The sequence below is a fragment of the Lactuca serriola genome, chromosome 1 (assembly GCF_051521515.1).
Source record: "Lactuca serriola cultivar US96UC23 chromosome 1, Lser_US96UC23_V15, whole genome shotgun sequence".
NCBI classification, from domain to species: Eukaryota; Viridiplantae; Streptophyta; class Magnoliopsida; order Asterales; family Asteraceae; genus Lactuca; species Lactuca serriola.
Genome location: NC_136408.1, coordinates 84166790 through 84173410, shown reverse-complemented (window position 1 = coordinate 84173410; position 6621 = coordinate 84166790).

Genomic DNA, 6621 nt, shown 5'->3' with positions numbered 1-6621 from the left:
GAGCTCAACTATAAAAGGATCCCTAAGGCACTAGAAATGGGCCCTATGCATTGAAGAGAATACCCTAGGTGTTTGTGATCCATTTGAGGTGCAACATTTGAGGCACTAAGCTCTTGAAGGTCAACATTAAGCAAGCTGCAACAAAACGTATTCATCTAACTTTGTATTAGTTGCCAATTTCTAAATATTGTATCCTAGTTAGGGTTCATGATTTGGATGCTTAATATTGCATGTATAATTTGACAAAAACCTAGATCCAAAGCATTAGGGTTGCATGTACACCATAGGAATGTTGTAGCACTCAAAACTCATCAGTGGTATCAGAGCTTAGGGTGTTTTTCTTTTATATTTGATGCCATGGTTAATTGTTCAAAGCTGAAAGCAGTCGAAATCTGGAATCTGACAAATGAACTCGACAAGTCCATTATGGGGCTCGCCGAGTCCATAGCCTGACTCGACGAGTTGACTCGTCTGACTGCACAATTTTCAGAATTTAAGCCTAAATTAGATTCAGATAATTACCATAAACTATTTTAACTGATAAAATTCGTTTTTTATATTATGGTAATGAATATCCTCATCTAATTGAAGGATAATTGTCAAATTTTAAGATAATTACAAGATTATGTGATATATTAGTTATTTGAAAATTTTGATTTGAATTATCTTACCAAATAAAAATGGATTATGTCAAATTTTTGATAAAGATAAAATTATATGATTATTTTAAATATTTTAAATTTGATCTAGATAGTTTTGAAAAGTCTCATAATTTGCCCTCAAATTTTGGAATTTAAAATTTGATTAAAAAAGTTTTAATTTTGAAATATTAAATTCTTAACCCTAGTGTTTTAAAAGTTTAAAATACAACCCTTATACTATTATAATATTAAAAGCCTAATACTTATATATATATATATATATATATATATATATATATATATATATATATATATAAGAGTTAGTCTTACTGTTAGTATGTCTCATTCACGAAGCTGGTCTATAACGGGTGTTTAAGGAAGCCACCTACAAAATGACTGCGATTGGGTATCCACTCTTACCCACCGCACTCTTGACTAGTGGAGGGTCATTAGCCGAACGGGTAGGATAGGACAACTAATTCCTCATTAATAAGTTTAATGATTATTATTTAGTAACTAAATGTTTTCATAAATTACCAATCTTAGTTAATTTAGGAAAAATGTGAAAAATGATGCTATTCCATGAAATTGCACTTTGCACCTTGCTAAGTTGTTAATGGAGTGTGTGTGGTTTACCAACACACTAACTTGGACTAACAATGGTGGCAAAGGGTAGCTCGATGTTTATCATAAATCAATGGAGCGTGTGTGGTTAACCGACACATTGATTAGGTGATAAATGACATCGAGAGTACCGAGCACATTTGCATGGTTATTAACACCTTGTTTGTGATCCTCGGTATCCCAGTCATAAACTTGAAGGGCATAATAGAGATTAAAACATGTCATTGAAAAGTTCAATGAATCTCAAAGAATCTAGGAATTTCAATTCATTTAAAACCTAATGTTCATTTTCGTTTTTAGACATTTGTTAGTCCTAAAGTTATTGCCATTATCTATTATGCATGCTAGATCTAAGATTTATGCTTCTCTTTTTATGTTTGGGTGGGATAGTATGCAAGGGATCCATAAAGTTAGCAGCTTTATGGATCATTGTGACATTTTCTCTAGGATATGCTTCAGATATGAGGTTTTGGTGTTGGTTTTAGACTCGAAGCACGAGTCTTGATCCCATTCTCCTTCTTATTGACCTAGATAATGTCCAAGTAATGCATTGGACATGCATGACTAAAAAGCCATTGTTTTTATAGTCTTTAGGGTTGGGGAAGACCCTTTGGAAAGTCTCAAAGAGTGGCTTAAGGGATTAAGAGCCCAATGCTCAAAGCTATCCAGGATGGATCTCATGATGTGAGGAATAACATGTCACGTCGTGACAAGTGGTGTTCACGACTATTTTTTGCTTTCTAGTGACGACGTGACCTAAGGGTGGTCATGACGTGACCACAAGATGTAGTTGACGAGGGTTGAATTTTTTACCAGGTTGAATTTTGGGTTAAGCTAGGGTTTAAGGGTGTAGGTCAAAAGGGTATGTCTTTACTGCTGTTAGGTGTCTTGTTGCTCCACTCTACCGTGTGTGAGAGTTGTTGTAGTTATAGTTGTTATTCGTAAGGTGATTCTTCTCACTATAATACATGTGTAGCAGTGTATGCATGTTGACCAGCTAGGTCTTATTTTTTGACTGATGTTATTTGTAAAATCGTGTTGCTGATATGACTTGGATTGTTGTGAGTCCATGAGACTGTTGATAGTCCCCAGGGTGATTATCCCTAAAATATGCTGCTAATCCATAGGGTTGATAATAACCCATAACTATTTATCTTGCTGAGTTGTATGTAATATTTTGGGAACTCACTAAGCTTCATGCTTAAAGTTGTGGATTAAATATGTTTCAGGTACTTCAGATGATCGCGGAAAGGTGAAGGCTTAACTTTACACTCTGGCTTGCAGATTTTTTTATGATCTCTGCCTTTTTATGCTCTAATTTGGGATGATTGTATTGATACACCTAGGATTTCTTCTTTTGGTTCTTATGACATTTGGAGGTTTTTGCTAAAATAAAAATGAAAAATTTGTTGGTATCAGAGCCCTGGTTTGAGAAAATTGGATGAACATTCCTGGGATTTTAGACTCAAAATAAGGATCTGACAATTTTATAAAAACCTTTTTATAAAATAATGAATATCACAGAAGGAACGAAGGGAGAAAAGTGTACAATCAGCCGGAGCCTGAAGTAGTGATCTCCCAAAGTATCCATCACTGTTTATATAATGAATTATAATTGATGTTATTTGTGATGATATAAATGCATGCTAGCTGATAGGCTAAGGATCCCTCAAGACTTGCAGGATAGGATTGCCTAATTTTGTGATGCCTTATAGCATAGGAGATTCTTGTGAATGTTTTTCTAGGGTTGAAACTAAGATGTCTAATTGATTTGTGTATACTGCATGATTGTACATAAATCGGATTTTGTAGCCTTAAAATGATTGGTTTAGCCTTACTTCCTGTTCCTTGTTTGGTTGTGGATTTGGGGTAGAATCTGTTATTCAAATATCTATGGAGTTTGGGTTATGTTCAATTGGCTTGCACAGATCCATTGGCAAGGTTAGCATAAACTTCTCGCAGGGTAGAGTTGTTGTTGAGCGGGGACCTAGGATGAGTATCTATAGGATTAAATGCAGCTCTTCGATCACCTGGGTGTATGTATGTGATGCTTATTTGAGGGTAGAGTGTGTTGTGGTTCAGGACCTTGAGAGGAGATCTAAATCAACTACGAATAGGTGTGGAAGGTAGTATGGGACCGTACTACTGAAAACACACGATCTGTATGCATTTAGAAGGAGCCTCAGGGGCACTAAGTAGTCGATGGTCCTTACTTTGTAAATAAATCGACTGAACATTACTCCAATGATGCTTATTTCACAATCCAATTTCTTGTCCTTATTTAAGATGTAGTGGAATTTCAACTTTACATGCATTGTCTTTCTATGATGTCAAGGTTCTAAAGTCACAGAGACTAAGCTTTCAGTATTACAGAATGTTCCACTCGAACATGTTACTTGAAACAATTCCATGGTTATGAAGTCTCAAATTCAAGGTACTCTCCTTGAACACTTCTTTGCATTAAAGTTTCCAACTCCCATGTAGATTTTGAAAAAATCTCCCATTATGGAAACATTTCCATATGACCAACATTTTAAACAAGAATCATCTCAATCCAAAATGTGTCACTATGGTCTTTCTCAAATAATGTCATACTTATAACTGTCCACAAGCAACCTATCTTTGGAAAAACCTTGGAATGTTCTTGACAGTTTGCTTAATAACTCTAGTTACTTAAAATTCTAATCCTTTTTCTCACAATTCTTAGAGCATTTGAAAAATAGAATAATCGAATATTATAGCATATGTAGTCGATCCTATATCTGAAGAATATGGAACTCAACTCATTATTACAAGGGTCTAAAGTTTGTTCAATCTTTTGCTATAATATTTCCATATACATAATATCCAATGTTGAAACATTTCAACATGTTATTCATATATGTCTTTGACTAAGTTTTATGAAACTATACAATCTAAACTTTTAGATTCGTAACGAAGTATGATTGCCCTCTCCCTTAAGTCCATTATAGTGAAACATTTTTTGAACTTTGCAATTTGCAACATGCAATACCAACATAACAATTATGCTTCCACTAGCTTTGACATGTAACCAAAAATCAACTGGACTTCTAGAAATCAATACCCTTTGAATTTCTCATAGAAGTGCAGATTCCTATTTCGTGATGCTTTGTCAAGCCTCTAATGAGGCTTTTTAATCTTATGCACTTTATCTGGATAGTGTGTATGTTCAAACTCTTTCAAGATGTGATAAACATATCTCTTGAAAGTTTAAACAATTCCTAGCCATTCCTCACAATTCGAAATATGAAGATGGATACATAATCATATTGTGAATTTAAGAATGAAATTAATACAACCAATAACTGCATTATTATTTAATAGATCCTTAAACTCTACTAGTGAAAGTATTTCCTCCTAACCATTTTCATGAATTAGAGCGAAACCTTTTTGGTCACCTAGATTCGAAGGTAAATACATTCCTATACATGTAGAATTCTCATTTTCAACCTATCGTCATAAGAAAAGTTTTAGGACAAACCAAAGTCACATTTAGTTCTCCTTTATGGACCGTACTTCACTTAATCTAAATTTCTTGCCTTATGGCAGCTTAAAAGGCCAACCATTGCTTCCATGTTGTTAACAACTCACCCATATTGATCAGTGTACTTTCACTGACCAACGTGCTTAGCCTTTTGTAGTTAAAGGAAGAGCATAGAACTCATAGGCATTGCTAACTCAATTGGAAGTCCACATAAATTAGAATGTGTCAATAAACACAACAGGTTATCAACCTCAGGTCGTGGGCTAGTGATAGCTAAAAGGATCATTGTCGGTTGACTCTTGAAACTCTTAAGATCAATACGACTCCCAATTACTGCTTGACATATAAGTTTTCTCTCAAGAAACATTAATTGATGAGATAAAACCAATATTCAAAAGTTCGTGCGGATTTCTGACAAGAAAACAATTCATAGAATAGGTCTCGGTTTATCTTTTGTTTCTCGATCAACGAAAAAATACAACTCCAATTCCTAATGTGTTATAGTAAGAAAACATTATTACTCCACATATTGTGAGATGTTATCATCCTTCTTAGTTTTGAAATGAGTTTCAAGATACGATTTACAAATACTAGAGCATGGCTCTAAAACTTTGATTGGAACAAAGTATGACTCATCTATAATCGAACCATTTCCAACAATGTCCGATTCCTCTTCTTAGTCATACAATTGCACTAAGATGGTTTTGGAGGATTAATTGTGATACAATTCCACAATTACTAAGATGAGCATAAAACATGATACTAAATCACTCTCCTTTCTTTTCATATTCAAGAAGCTTTTATCTTTTTGCCTAATAGATTCTTCTTTTTGTTCTGCTACTCATGAACTTTTCAAAAGTATTAGAATTTTGTTTAATCTTTATAAACACAATCATAATTGTTGAAACATCAATAAATCATGACGAAATAGAGTTATTGTCCCTTGTAGTGGATCTGAAGAGTCCATATCAATATGTACTAGATCCATTAGTCTTTCAGTTGCCTGACATAAACATGGGAACAATGATTTAAGTCATAATTTTCCAATGAACAAGATTCTCATATATTATACAATTTGAATTGTACAACATCAAGTATCTGTCCAGTTGGTGATGAGATTTCTTTTCACATTTTTTTTCACAATTGACTCCTCCCAGAACACCACAAGTTAATGGTGTGACTGGGAGGCGTAATCGATCCTTACTAGATATGGTTTGTTCCATGATGAGCTGAGCTTCTCTTCCCATTCATTTCTAAGGATATGCTTTAGAAACAGATGCTCACATCTTGAATCTTTTCCCGACTAAGAAGGTTTCCAAAACACCTCATGAGATGTGGACAGGGAAGGCACCCTCACTCGTACATATCAAGGTATGGGGTTGTGAAGTGCTCATAAGACGAGAAACACACGAAACTAAATCCGAGAAGTGTTATTTCATTGGCTATCCACATAAGTCCTTTAGATACTTGCTCTACATGCCTAATGAAAACATGGTCTTTGTAGCTCGAAGAGGAAACTTTCGCGAGAGAGAGCTCATATTCAATGAGGACAGTGGGAGTGCTATTGATCTTGAAGAAATTCAAGAGTCATCCAATGAAGGAACCTATGATAACACTAGCACTCAACATAAGGAAGAAATTTGAGTTGCCTATTCATAGTACTATTAAGTTTAGTAAGACTCAAAGTCCCAGTAGTGATGAAGAGATTGCTGACATGAGTCAATTCCCATATGCTTCGGTTATAGGATCGATCATGTATGCAATGACATATACTCGTCCTGATGTGTCTTATGCTTTGAGCATGGTTAGTCGATTTCAGAGAAATCCTGGCAGAGCCCATTGGATTGCAAT